This window comes from Erythrolamprus reginae, chromosome 8, assembly GCF_031021105.1.
Source record: "Erythrolamprus reginae isolate rEryReg1 chromosome 8, rEryReg1.hap1, whole genome shotgun sequence".
NCBI classification, from domain to species: Eukaryota; Metazoa; Chordata; class Lepidosauria; order Squamata; family Dipsadidae; genus Erythrolamprus; species Erythrolamprus reginae.
Genome location: NC_091957.1, coordinates 902544 through 917700, shown reverse-complemented (window position 1 = coordinate 917700; position 15157 = coordinate 902544). Strand labels below are relative to the sequence as shown.

At 43.9% G+C, this 15157-nt stretch overlaps 1 protein-coding gene across 2 annotated transcripts in view; it reads right to left on the bottom strand.

Moving 5' to 3' along the window:
* NACC2 (NACC family member 2) overlaps positions 1-1158 on the bottom strand; it is a 69223-nt gene extending 68065 nt beyond the window's left edge. For both annotated transcript variants that reach the window (XM_070758596.1, XM_070758597.1), the window contains exon 1: positions 1011-1158. The gene's annotated coding sequence lies outside the window, so the exon portion shown is untranslated. The remainder of the gene's footprint in view (positions 1-1010) is intronic.
* Between the last annotated feature and the right edge of the window lie 13999 nt (positions 1159-15157).

The following is a 15157-nucleotide window of genomic DNA, read 5'->3' as shown; positions in this document are numbered from 1 at the left end:
GGGGATGCGTTCCGAGACCACCCGCGAAAGTCGAATTTCCGCGAAGTAGAGATGCGGAAGTAAATACACCATTTTTGGCTATGAACAGTATCACAAGCCATCCCTCAACACTTTAAACCCCTAAATTACCATTTCCCATTCCCTTAACAACCATTTACTCACCATTATTACTGGTACTCACCATTGAATATGACACTTAGTGATCCTGATATTTATAAACATAATTATTTATTAACAATATTTATTTTTTTTGTTATTTATTTGCAAAAATTATTAGTTTGGCGATGACATATGACGTCATCGGGTGGGAAAAACCGTGGTATAGGAAAAAAACTGTGAAGTATTTTTTTAATTACTATTTTTTGAAAAACCGTGGTATAGGCTATTCGCGAAGTTTGAACCCGCGAAAATCGAGGGAACACTGTATAGCTTTGTTAGGGGGTTTTATTGATAATGTTAATCAGGGTTTTATTGTTTTTTACTGTTTTATATTTGACTTTATTGTATTATTGCACTGTTTTATTGTTGTAAGCCGTCCTGAGTCCCATGGGATTGGGCGGCCTATAAGCCATATATAAATTAAATTAGTAATTATTTTTTAACTATTGCTTTTATTTCTTGTAAGCCGCCCAAAGCCCTTGAGGAGTTGGGCAGCATACAAATTAGATTAATAATAAATAAAATAAATGAAATACTCGCTGACACTGATGGGCAAGCCGAATCTGGCTGCAAAGAGGGAGAAACCCCCGGGGGGGGCAGGATTCGCACCCAGGCCCCCCCTCCCCCAAGACCTCCCCTCCCCAGGAAGGAGGCCCAAATCTCGGGTTCAGCCCCGGGGGGGGGGAATACCCGGCTGCACCGTCCTGGCCTGTCCGAGACCCCCGCGATGGGCCCGCCCAAGAGAGGCGCGGCGGGGGAGGATGGGTCCTGTAGTCCCGCCAGCCGGAGCCTGAGCGGGGGGGGCACCCCCTTCTCCTCGCGCTGGCGCGGGGGGCCGTCGGAGGACTCACCGGGCGTCTGCGGTCCATGGCGGCGGCGGCGGCGGCGGCGGAGGGAAGCCGGGCCCGGGCGGCGCCGCGACTCCCCTTTCCTTCGGCGACCGGCGGAAGGGCCCGCGCGCGGCGATGGCGTCATCATCAGGCGCCGCCTTCCCCGGGGGAGAGCGCGCCGGGAAGCCGTCGCATAGCAACGGGCGCGCAGGCGCAGGCGGGGCCCTTCGTGGCTCTCTATGGATTCCAGCCTTTTGATGGGGGAGAGTGGGAGTTGGGCTGGACTCTCCCTCCCATCATCCCCCAACATCAGTTGGGGAGGATGGGAGAGGGAATGCAGTGACACCCTGCCCATCCTCCACCGCCATGGTCCCTGCTGATCGGGGATGATGGGAATGGGAGTGCGGCACATTGCAAGGCCACACGGGGCTCTTCAGCCTGGACTCCCTCCCCCATTATCCATTAGTGCGTCCACTGTATCCCACTCAGTTTGCAGAAAGGCTGGCAACGCTCAAAGAAAACCTCCCCAGAGAGCCTGAAAGGAAGAGGCGTGCCTTTGCTAGGCCTGCTGGGCTGTGGAGGATGGGCCCTGTAGTCCAAGACACCCAGGTTTGCAGGGATGGCAACCGACAGAGAATATTGTGCCTTAGACAGTGTTGAGTGCATTTATTGGACACTTCCAGCCCTAGAAACGATGACTTTGCCTTCTTTCAAAACTTTAAATAAAATGCATGCATTGACAAGGATTTATACTGCGAGACGAAAAGCAACAAATATTATTTTTGACGTATTTGTCACTTTGGCAAAAGAACAAGAATGGGAAGGAGGGAAGCCACCGCCAGACTAACCTATGACAGATAACTGAGCTTGAAATAAATTATAGATACATGCATCTTAAAAGAGTTTATTTAGGTCATGAATAGGTGATGTTGGGTGGGGGGAATGTTCCTGCATAGAATTTAAAGTTAAATTATGCAAAAAAATTTTTTAAAAAAACTCGGCTTGTAATACTTCATCAAACATTCATAAAACTGTCAGGTTCCCATAAATTCTCTCAATTAAATCGCTTCAGATCCTGATTGCATTTATTAATTTAATCAAGAGTAGAATAACTCGGATCCCCAGTGGTGAGGAATTACGATGTCTTTTTTGTCCTGAGACCAGAGGATGATGGGAAAGGAGACAGGACCAAAAACTTCACTTTAGGATCTGCTGGTCTTTTTAAAATTATTATTATTAATTATCAGTTAGGAATAAAAAAAAAATCCGCTTTCAGATCTATTCAGGTTTGGGGAAATGGTGAGGAACAGAGTCTGTTGTCCTGGCTCTCAGTCCAAGTGGTCAAGGCTGGAATGTCCTCTATTCTCTTGGACCTTGGAGGTCTTCAAATTCTGAGAGTTGAAGTCCACAAGTCTTAAAGATGGCAAGGTTGGAGACCCCTGGATCTAGTCCAGCCCACTCCTCAAGAAAGAAATCTTGTACCATTTCAGACAAATGGCGGTCCAATGTCTTCTTCAAAAGCTCCCATGATAAGAGTTCTGGAGAAAAGATGTTCCACTGGTTAATTGTTCTCACTGTCTTTTTTCAAAAGGAAGCATTGAGTGAGAAGGTTGAGAAGTCCAGACTCAACTGTCAGTAGCTATTCTTCCATCACCCGCCATCACAGCTGAGGAAGCTTGTTGGATAGAATTATTTCTTTTATTGGCCAAGTGTGGTTGGACACACAAGGAATTTGTCTTTGGTGCAGATGCTCTCAGTGTACATAAAAGAAAAAGAGACATTTGTCCAGAATCATGGGGTACAACACTTAATGATTGTCATAGGGGTCAAATAAGCAATCAGGAAACAATATTAATAAAAATCTTAAGGATACAAGCAATAAGTTACAGTCATACAATCATAAGTGGGAGGAGATGGGTGATAGGAATGATGTGGAAACAAAATAGTAGTAATAGTAGTGCAGACTTAGTAAAATGTTTGACAGTATTGAGGCAATTATTTTTTTAACAGAGTGATGGCATTTGAGAAAAACTCTTCTTGTATCTAGTTGTTTTGGTGTGGCAGTTCTCTGTAGTGAGGTTTTAAGGGTAGGAGTTGAAACAGTTTATGTCCAGGATGCGAGGGGTCAGTCAATATTTTCACCGCCCTCTTTTTGACTTGTGCAGTATATAAGTCCTCAATGGAAAGCAAAATGTTTTTCTTCTTCTTCTTCCTCAAGGGAAAAGAAAAACAGCCCACTTTCCTTTTTAAAAAGCACCTTTGATATAACATATAAATATATTAATAGAAAAGTTTAATGCAAACATGATAATAAAGAAATAATAAATATATATAATTTGACTGGCTATAATGAAAACGGAAAATAAAAGATGTCATATAAAGGAACATGTAACTTGGTATAGAGAGAATGGAAATATGTAACAATGTGTAATTACTCAAAGTAGTAAAGTATCGTTGTTTTTAAAGAAAAGATTGGAAATGGATAAAGTTTAATTTTTAAAAAAGCACCTTTGAGATCAAAACCACACGTTCTTGACTACAGGTAATCCTAACGTTTCGCCACTAGAGGGAGCGCTTGGCAAAATTATGGCCCAAACCAGCCATTTATTATGGGGAGTGGGCGAGAAGGTTAATCTCCATTTCCCCAATTCTATGCCCTCCAGATGCACAGGGTTAGGTCTCCCAGAATGACCCCTTCACATCTGGAAAGTGCCAGCAAGAGCTCATCAGCCAGAGTTTTACAGAAGTAACCTACTTGTCAAGCTCTGTGTAAAATACAGGTTGCTTTTAAAATAAAAATAAATTCAATACCAATAAATGAGAATATTTGCAGTTCTTCTCATCCGTGCCTTTGGCTGGGGGTGCAAAGACACTGGCTCTATACACAACTCCCCCTCCTCCCCCCTCCCCAAGGCTTGGCTGGCCCGTCCCATCAGCCGATTCCAGAGCCAGGATCCCGACTTAATAGAATTTGAGCAGAGCATTAAATCAATTACCAGGCTTAATAAAGCACCCAGGGTATTTTGTGTTTAATTAAAGCTTTTAATTAAAGCGCCAATGATTGCTCTTTGTGTCGTCTCTGGCAACCCAAACTCTCCTTCTGGGATCTTTTGGCTCTTGAGGTGGTTGGAAGGGAATTCAATGAAATACAGAGTGGACAGGCTTTCGTTGAGACGGCAGGTGTTGCTTTCTCGCACCTGAGCCTGGACAAACTCACAATGTGGTGCAGGACGAATGGAGAAAGGTCTTCTCCCATCCCATCCTTCCTGATCACTTAGTTCAGGCTATAACTTTTCAGATTTGGCTTTGGGGTGGCTTCACTGCTGTGTCACATTCATTCATTCATTCATTCATTCATTCATTCATTCATTCATTCATTCATTCATTCATTTATTGTTAGAGTTGAAAGGGACCATGAAGGCCATCGAGTTCAACCCCCTGCCCAAGCAGGAACCCTATAGCACACCAGTCAAGTGGCTGTTCAATCTTCTCTTAAAAATGTCCAGAGTGTTGGAGTTCACAACGTCCGCTGGTAGGTTGTTCCATTGGTTGATTGCTCTGACCATCAGGAAGTTCCTCCTTATCTCCATGTTGAATCTCTCCTTCGTCAGCTTCCAGCCGTTGTTCCTCGTCCGGCCCTCTGGTGCCCTGAAGATTAAAGTGATCCCCTCCTCTCTGTGACATCCCCTCGTATACTTGTAAACTGCTATCATGTCCGCTCTGGCCCTCCTTTTCTCTAGGCTGTCCATGCCCAGCTCCCTCAGTCTCTCTTCGTAAGTCTTGGTTTCCAGTCCCTTAATCATTGATGAATAAAGTTGGAAAATGTAGGCAAAAAGAGATGATTTTCTGATCACCCTGGGCTCTCGCGCTTAGAACTGCCACTATTTATTCACCAGATCCACCGCAGACCACTTTGGAGTGCTTTCAGCCAATCCACCAGTCAAGATCAGCTTGGCCACAAAACTGCATCCAGTTTTGGTCTCCACGATGCAAAAAGGACGTTGAGACTCTAGAAAGAGTGCAGAGAAGAGCCACAAAGAGGATCAGGGGACTGGAGGCTAAAACATAGGAAGAACGGATGCAGGAACTGGCTAAATATCTAATTTGATGCAACGAATTAAAACATTTTAAAGCCCTTAACCAGGGGATAAAATAATGTCCTGAAGCTGACCAGACCAAGGACATTAGTCAGATGAATAATCTGCTAAACAGATTCTTTTCCCTATTTTCCTCCCCCAAAACTAAGGTGCGTCTTATACTCCCCAAAATACAGTATATACCACATGCTAGTGCTTTCACAGCCTTCTCTAAGTGGTTTAGAGCCAGCATATTTCCCCCAACACTTTTAAGTTCCCATTGGACCCACCTTGGAAGGACGGAAGGCTGAGTCAACCTGGATCATTGCAACATCAGATCGTGCAGAATGCAGCTGCGAGAGCAATCATGGGCTTCCCTAAATATGCCTATATCAAACCAACACTCCACAGTCTGCATTGGTTGCCGATCAGTTTCCGGTCACAATTCAAAGTGTTGGTTATGACCTATAAAGCCCTTCATGGCACTGGACCCTAATATCTCCGGGACCGCCTTCTGCCACACGAATCCCAGTGACCAGTTAGGTCCCACAGAGTGGGTCTTCTCCGGGTCCCATCGACTAAACAATGTTGTCTGGCAGGACCCAGGGGAAGAGCCTTCTCTGTGGCAGCCCCGACCCTCTGGAACCAGCTCCCCCCAGAGATTAGGATTGCCCCCACCCTCCTTGCCTTTCGCAAACTCCTCAAAACCCACCTCTGTCGCCAGGCATGGGGGAATTGATTCCCCTGGGCCGTTTCCACTTTATGTATGAGATGTATGATTGTTTTTATACTAAGGGTTTTAAATTGTTTTAATTTTGGATTTGTACTGTTCCTGTTGTTGTGAGCCGCCCCGAGTCTTCGGAGAGGGACGGCATACAAATCTAATAAATAGATAGATAGATAGATAGATAGATAGATAGATAGATAGATAGATAAAAAAATATTATAATAATAATAATAATAACAACAACAACAACAACAACAACAACAACAGCAACAACAACATCCCTCGGGTCAAGTGATTGAAATTGGCAACTGGCATGTACTCAGGACGGTTTCAGGGTCCCGGAGTGACATGACTCTCCTTTTGCCACAAGCAAAGTCATTTGCAGGAGCCAGATTCACTAACAACCCTGTTATTTGTTTGACTTAACAAACCGCAGCAAGAAATGTCCCTGAAATGAGGTGCAGCTCGCTTAACGACTGTCTCGCTTAGCAATTATAAATTGGGGTCTCCACTTTGGTCGTAAGTGGTGGACTTCCTGCGCCTCGTTTGCGAGAGGACAAAACCGATGTGGCTCTGTGCTCAAAGGCACATAATTGACTCCCTGACCCCCATTCCGTAATCCCAAAAGGTAATTAAAGCTGCCAGAGATCCAATTAAGCCATTTAATTAGAGACCCCATTGACTGCGAGATTGAAAAGGGGAAATTGTTTAGCCGCCTCCTCTCAGCCGTTTGCGTTCGGTAATTTCCCTTCTTGGGGCAAAAGTGGGCAGTGGATAGAAACCGGTTCTTCTAGGGATGGAGTTTGCTTCTTGTTCTGCCCTCAGGGGCTTTGGAGAATAGCTTGACTCCCTCTTCTTTGTGGCAATAACCCCTGAGATATTGGAAGGCTGCTATCTTGTCTCCCCTGGTCCTTCTTTGCATTAAACTAGATATTTACCCAGTTCCTGCAACCGTTCTTCGTATGTTTTAGCTTCTGGTCCCCTAATCCTCTTTGTCGCTCTTCTCTGCACTCTTTCTAGAGTCTCAACGTCCTTTTAGCATCGTGGCAACCAAAACTGGATGCCGTATTTCAAGTGTGGCCTTACCAAGGCCTTATAAAGCGGTATTAACCCTTCAGGTGATCTTAATTCCATCCCTCTGTTAGTGCAGCCTAGAACTGTGTTGGCTTTTCTGGCAGCTGCTGCACACGGCTGGATCCTATTTAAATGGTTTCCGTGGCCGTGTGGCCAGCATGATCCTATGGAGCCTTGTGACCTTCCCATCAGAATGGTACCCATTTATCTGGACCACAGTACCTCCAGAACCGCCTGCTACCGCATGAATCCCAGCGACCGATAAGGTCCCACAGAGTTGGCCTTCTCCAGGTCCTGTCGACTAAACAATGTCGTTTGGCGGGCCCCAGGGGAAGAGCCTTCTCTGTGGCAGCTCCGGCTCTCTGGAACCAACTCCCCCTGGAGATTAGAACTGCCCCGCCCTCCTTGTCTTTCGTAAACTACTCAAGACTCACTTATACCGCCCAGGCATGGGGGAGTTGAGACACCTTTCCCCCAAGCTTTATTATACTTTGTTTTATGTTTGGTATGAATGTGCTGTTTGGTTTTTTTAAAAATAATGATAGGGTTTTATATGTTTTTTAATATTAGATTTGTTCCACTACTATATTGTTTTTATTACTGTTGTGAGCCTCCCCAAGTCTTCGGAAAGGGGCGGCATACAAATCTAATTAATAATAATAATAATAATAATAATAATAATAATAATAATAATATCTACTTGCATCTATCTACCCATTTGTCATTCAGAGTGGTGCCCATTTATCTACTCGCATTTGCATCCTTTCAAACTGCCAGCTTTGCAGGGTGCGAGCTCGCCCTGTTGCGTGGCGCTCGGCTGTCAAACCTGGCGGCCGGCTTTCCAGCTGACCAACCCCAGGTCTTCTCCACTGACAAGTAACCAGGTGGATGGAGATCTGTGCAAACATGGAGCCTTTTAATGGCAGAATTCTCTTGCCAACATCTTGGCACTGAAAAGGGCCACTTCTTTGCTACTGCGTGGCACAACTCTTGCTGGAGCAGAGGGAGGTTTGTGGGTGTCAACAACACCTGGGTCTGCCTTATCCTGGTGGCGGGAGATGAATGTCTGAAAGGTGTCAATAAATCCATAGAGGAGCCATGATGGACATTCAGTGCCAAATGGGTCTGAAATAGGCCCTTGGGTCTTCCGGCCTGGTTAGGCGGCTGCCCCTTGTTAATCACGGAGCTTTGAATGGAGGGGGGGCAATTGCAGCCCCTCAGAGGCTCCTGACAGAGTTTGTCTTGTGTTGAAGGACGACAGCCGAGGGAAAAGCCCAGCGGATTCGAGCACAGGGTCGTTCCGCCAAATGAAAATTGACATTTTGGCTTGAACTTGGTGACCTCTCGTCATTACATTAATGGCCTCGGAAGGGGAGCCAGGCCAGGTTAGGCTGATGGAGCTGTATGGATTGGTTAAAAGGCAGAGCCCGGGACGAAGTGGGGGGGGAGAGGGCTGAAAAATGGAGGGGGGGGGCGATGTCCTTGTTGAACTTCTGGCTGGTGGCACAGGTTGCTCTTTAACTCTTCTACCCTGCGTCTTGCTGATCTATGCAAAGGAAACAACGCTTTGTGAGATAATAATAATAATAATAATAATAATAATAATAATAATAATAATAATAACAACAACAACAACAACAACAACAACTACTACTACTATTAATACTACTATTACAACAACAACATATCAGAGTTGGAAGGGATCTTGGAGGTCATCTAGCCCAACCTCCTGGTCAAATATGAGAGTCCAGGGGTCAGCTGCTGGGGATTTGCAGGGGTTCGGGAGAACCTCTAACTAAGAGGAGAGGGGCGGCATACAAATCTAAATAATAAATAAAATAAATAAAATAAATAAAATAAATAAAATAAATAAAATAAATAAAATAAATAAAATAAATAAAATAAATAAAATAAATAAAATAAATAAAATAAATAAAATAAATAAAATAAATAAAATAAATCAATAAAATAAAATAAATCAATAAAATAAAATAAAATAAATAAATAAGATTCCGGGCAGTTCAGAGAACTCTCAAATCCCACTCCTGCATGTCTACACTCAACATTTCTTCTTCTTTCCCTTCTTTGCAGGATGTAACCACACTAAAATTTTCAAACAACTACCATATTTTTCGGAGTGTAAGACGCACCTTTTTCCTCCCTAAAAGAGGCTGATAATTAGGGTGCGTCTTATACTCTGAATGTAGCTTTTTCCCCCAGCCCTAACTAGCTGCTTACGATCTTCCCAGCTCTGACCTTGCAGGCTCTTTCATGGTTTCCCTCTGCAAAGAATGTTTTCCAAGCCGTAAGTCTTTGCAGGGTTTTTTTCCATTGCTCTACTTGCTCCGAATAAGTTTCTTTCCAGCCCCAACGAGGTGCTAATGATGTTCCCAGCTCTTACTGGTTTACAAGCTCTTTCATGGTTACTCTCTCCCAAGAATTTTTTCCAAACTGTAGGTTTTTCTTTCATTGCTCTAACTTCCTCCAAATGTTTCTTTCCAGCCCTAAACAGATGCTAACGATGTTCCCAGCTGTTACTGACTTGCAAGCCCTTTCATTGTTACTCTCTCCAAATAATTTTTTCCAGCCCTAGCCAGGGGATAAAATAATGCGCTGAAGCTGACCAGACTAAGGACACTAGCTGGATGAGTACCTAGCAAGCAGATTCTTTTCCCTGTTTTCCTCCCCAAAAACTAAGGCGTGTCGTATATTCTGGTGTGTCATATACCCCCCAAAATACGGAAATTCTGATTTGAGCAACAAGACGTATCCTGGCATCGTTTATTTACTTCGCCTGTGGAGTGGGCTTCTTTTCCTCCCCCTTCTTCTTCTTCTCTTAATGCCCCTTTGTCAACGGTTTCTATCTTCTGTTATTTTCAGCTGTTAATTCCAGCCGGCAATCTTGTCCCCAAGCCCACACAGATGTTTCCGAAGTCGCTAATCCCGAGGAAGATTTAATGCTGAGGGAAAATGGGTTACGTAAAGACGTCTGGTCTTCTTAAGGAGCCAAGCCCTCCACGGGGCATATTGTGGGCCAAACGAGACTAGATAAAGACAGAACAGAGGAGAAACAGCAGGCCACTTGACAGATGTTCAAAAAGGGTCCCCCGCAGCCAAGGGGTTTTCCCAAGTGCCCAGTTTGCAGTGCCACCATTTCTACCGTATGGATTTCCCCGTCGGTGGGTGTGTTTCCTACAGTATGGATGGAAAGTTTTGCAGAATCTCACTTTCATGTATAGACAAGATTCCTTCCTTCCCTCTTGGAGCTGCTAGTTGACAGAGAGGTCCTCAAATAGTTGCAGCTGATGGATTGATTATCTGCCATCAAGTTGATGTCAACTCTTAGCGACCCCATAGATCAGGGGAGGGCAAGTAGACCCCCTTTTTTTACAACCTGTGGGACTTCAACTCCCAGAATTCCTCAGCCAGCATGGAGTTCACAAGTCATAAAAGTTCATAAAAGGTGCAAACAGGATGTTGAATTTAAACATGCCATCCTAAGATAAAATACAGAAAATAGTATAAGGGCAGACTAGATGGACTATGAGGTCTTTTTCTGCTGTCAGACTTCTATGTTTCTATTTTTCTATGAGACTCTAGAAAAAATGCAGCGAAAAGTGACAAAGAGGATTAGGGGACTGGAGGCTAAAATATATGAAGAACGGTTGCGGGAACTGGGCATGGCTAGTTTAATGAAAGAAGGACCAGGGGAGACATGATAGGGCAGGAAACCCTTCACTACTTCAGACAAATGGTTATCCAACATCTGCTTAAAAACTTCCAGTGTTGGAGCATTCACAACTTCTGGAGGCAGGTAATTCCACTGATTAATTGTTCTAACTGTCAGGAAATTTCTGCTTAGTTCTAAGTTGCTTCTCTCCTTGATTAGTTTCCACCCATTGCTTCTTGTTCTACCCTTAGGTGCTTTGGAGAATAGCTTGACTCCCTCTTCTTTGTGGCAACCCCTGAGATTGGAAGGCTACTATCCTGTCTCCCCTGGTCCTTCTTTTCATTAAACTAGACATTTACCCAGTTCCTGCAACTGTTTCTTCATATGTTTTAGGCTCCAGTCCCCTGATCATCTTTGTTGCTCTTCTCTGCACTTTTTCTAGAGTCTCAACATCCTCTTTGCATTGTGGAGACCTTGTAATGAGGCTTTGCATAGGAGAAAATGGGGAAACCAATGACAGTCATAAATCTTGACAGTTGGGAACCATGCAACCAACCCAATTTTAAGACTTTTTTGGGGGGGGGGCTGGTCGTTAAGAGCACCCACTGTTCCACAAAAGGTGGAGAGAGTAGGAAGCTCAAATAAGGATGAAAACATTCAATCGCTGGAAAGGGGCAGATCACATGTTTTATACAGGTGTTTTTCAAAGCCAGAAGGAGAAGCAGCCAACGGATCTCCCACCTGGAACCCGATGAGCTCCAAAATCCGTTCCAGAGAATGAAGCCCTGCTGGGATTACCAGGAGGCCTTGGGTTCCCAGACCCAAACAAAACCCCCTCAAATTCATTAGTGGCCGAGCGGTGCACACTTACCACTCCTTAATTGCTCCACAATCCTGCACACAATGGTGGGTATTAAGGGCTGGGAAGAGACTTAAGGGTTGGAAAAAGGAAAGCCACCGTTGATTTCCAGAAAAATGTTTCCACGTCAAGCGAAGCCCCTGTGTGGCTCATAAAGGGGCATCTCGGGTTACTCCAGTCCGTTCTTTTGTCCAGCCCTGAAATTTAAATCCTTTCTTGGCTGAGGAACCTGCTCTTCTTCATTAGCGCAACTGGAAACAAACTATGGTCACGGAAGACAAGGAGATTAAATCTCCCCTCCTGCCTGCCTTCTTCCCAAAAGACGTTCCACACAGGTTACACCAAATCTTAAACAGTGCACACGGTCGGCACTACCACTTCCTTCTCCCTGTGATGCCATTTTAAGTGACCTTGAAAATGCAGGTAGCCCTTGTCACAAGTTTGTTTAACGAACGCCCAAACTTACAGTGGCACTGACCGAGTGACCGATGACACTTTTTCACACTTACAATCACGTCCATGTGATCAGAATTCAGACTTTTGCCTTTTGTTTATGATGGCCGAAAGGTCCTACAGTCACGTGATCCCCAATAATAATAATAATAATAATAATAATAATAATAATAATAATAATAACAACAACAACAACAACAATGATGATGATGATGATGATGCAACGACTTTGGCATAAGCCAGTGAAAGTGGTCCCAGTGGCCCCTGGCATGCTGGGCACAGTGCCAAAGGATCTCAGTGGACATTTGAAAACCATCGGAATTGACAAAATCTCCATCTGTCAATTGCAAAAGGCCGCTTTACTGGGATCAGCACACATAATTTGCTGCTACATCACACAGTGGTGATGAAATGCGAAAATCCAGCATAGTGATCTTGTTTGCTGTGTTGATAATAATAATAATAATAATAATAATAATAATTCGCCGCTATATCATGCAGTCTTAGGTGCTTGGGAAGCGCCCGACTGGTGATGAAATACGAAATCCAGCATATGATCTCATTTGCTGTGTTGTATTGACATAATGATAATAATAAAAATAAAATAACAACAACAACAAAAACGACAGCAATAACAGAGTTGGAAGGGACTTTAGAGGACTTCTACTCCACCCCTTGTTTAGGCAGGAAACCCTACACTACTTCAGAGAGATGGTTATCCAACATCTTCTTAAATTCTCCAAAGCCCCTGAGGGCAGAACAAGAAGCAATGGGTGGAAACCAAACAGGGAGAGAAGCAACTTAGAACTAAGGAGAAATTTCCTGACAGTCAGAACGGTTGATCAGTGGAACAGACGTTGCCTCCAGAAGTTGTGGATGCTGCGACACTGGATGTGTTTACGCAGATGTTGGCTAACCATCTGTCTGAAGTAGTGGAGGGTCTCCTGCCTAAGCAGGGGGTTGGACTAGAAGACCTCCAAGGTCCCTTCCATCTCTGTTGTTGTTATTGTTGTTGTTGTTGTTATTGTTGTTGTTGTTGTTATTGTTATTGTTATTGTTATTGTTATTGTTATTGTTATTGTTATTGTTATTGTTATTGTTATTGTTATTGTTATTGTTATTGTTGTTATTATTATTATTATTATTATTATTATTATTATTATTATTATTATAATATTGCATTTAGCCTCTTTCTTCCTGTAAAGTTAGAACACGACTCCCTTCTTTACATAGTCTGCTCTCTCTAGGCATCAATCTATTGCTTAGTTTTGAAGATATTATATTCGATTCCTTTTTATTGCTGTATCTTTTTGTATTGTATTATATTATTTTGTCAGTCACCCTGAGTCCTTCGGGATCGGGCAGCATGGAAGTCGAATAAATAAATCACAAGTTTATTTTCATTTTTAGGCAAAGAGTCTGTACGAGGCTTCCAAACCCAATTTAAAGGATGATCAAGCCTCTGCTTGAAAAAGCCAGTTTATTTTGATTCTTGTTTTTCCTAAGAAACCAGGGAGAAGAGCTGCACGCAAGTTTACCTGTCGCTCGACTCCTTCCGCCTGTCACCTGTGGCCAAATGAATGTTTCATGCCTGGCCTATTCACCGGCTCTCTCGCCACCCACCACAGCCCTTGACCGCGCTCTCCCAGCCAAGAGCGGGATTAACGACAGTGTTACATATTTATATTACTTAAAAGTCTCTGAAGGGAAAATAATAATAATAACCTCTCCCTCACTCAAGGAGAAGGATTTAGGGGGATTGACTTCTGACCGTCTCCAAATGGGTGAACAGTGCGGTCAGGCAGTAGAGAAAGCCAGTAGGATGGTTGGCTGCATAGCTAGAGGTATCACAAGCAGGAAGAGGGAGATTTATTTATTTATTTGTGTGTGTGTGTGTGTTTGTTTGTTTATTTATTTATCACATTTGCATGCTGCCCCTCTCCGTAGACTCAGGGCGGCTAACAGCAATAATAATACACTTTGTGACCCCGCTGTACAGAGCACTGGTGAGACCCCATTTGGAATAATACTGTGTCCAGTTCTGGAGACCTCACCTACAAAAAGATATTGACAAAATTGAACGGGTCCAAAGACGAGCTACAAAAATGGTGGAAGGTCTTAAGCATCAAATTGATTAGGAAAGACTTCATGAACTCAATCTTGTACAGTCTGGAGGACAGAAGGGAAAGGGGGGACATGATGGAAACATTTAAATATGTTTAAATAAGGTTCAGGAGGGAAGTGTTTTTAATAGGAAAGTGAACCCAAGAACAAGGGGGCACAATCTGAGGTCAGTTGGGGAAAAGATCAGAAGCAACGTGAGAAAATATTATTAGACTGAAAGAGTAGCAGATGCTTGGAACAAACTCCCAGCAGACGTGGTTGGTAACTCCACAGTCACTGAATTGAAACATGCCTGGGATAAACATAGATCCATCCTAAGATAAAATACAGGAAATAGTAGAAGGGCAGACGAGATGGACCAGGAGGTCTTTTTCTGCCCTCAGTCTTGTTTCTATGAATAAGGAAAGAAGGAAGGAAGGAAGGAAGGAAAGAAAGAAAGAGAAGGAAGGAAGGAAGGAGGAATCCACAGTCACTGAATTGAAACATGCCTGGGATAAACATAGATCCATCCTAAGATAAAATACAGGAAATAGTAGAAGGGCAGACGAGATGGACCAGGAGGTCTTTTTCTGCCCTCAGTCTTGTTTCTATGAATAAGGAAAGAAGGAAGGAAGGAAGGAAGGAAAGAAAGAAAGAAAGAGAAGGAAGGAAGGAAGGAAGAATCCACAGTCACTGAATTGAAACATGCCTGGGATAAACATAGATCCATCCTATGATAAAATACAGGAAACAGTATAAGGGCAGACTGGATGGACCAGGAGGTCTTTTTTTGCCATCAATCTTCTAGGTTTCTAACATGCGTCAGTTGCCAAGCAGCCAAATTTTGCTATGAGCAACACTGTGACAGTTGTAAGTGTGAAAAATAGGCATGTGTTTTTCCTGGTGCTGTCGTGAGCTTCGATCGGTCCCTAAAGGAAACGGTTGCATGTCGGGGAGTAGCTGCAAACAGGAGTCCTTTTGGGAGCCTTCCGATGTCTGTTTCCTCCAAGGAGGAAATTCTGGGGCGGTGCGGAGGGGGCTTTTGTCTGGTGCAGAGACGCCGGCCTGGCTGCGAGGCTTGGAAACCAAATCCAGGAGAAAATTTATAGCCGAGCTTTTAACAGATGAGATCCGTCCCTCAATGGATCCGTTATTGGCAGGTTTGGTCCTGCCGTTCTTAAAAAGAGGAGGGGGGGGAGGAGGAAG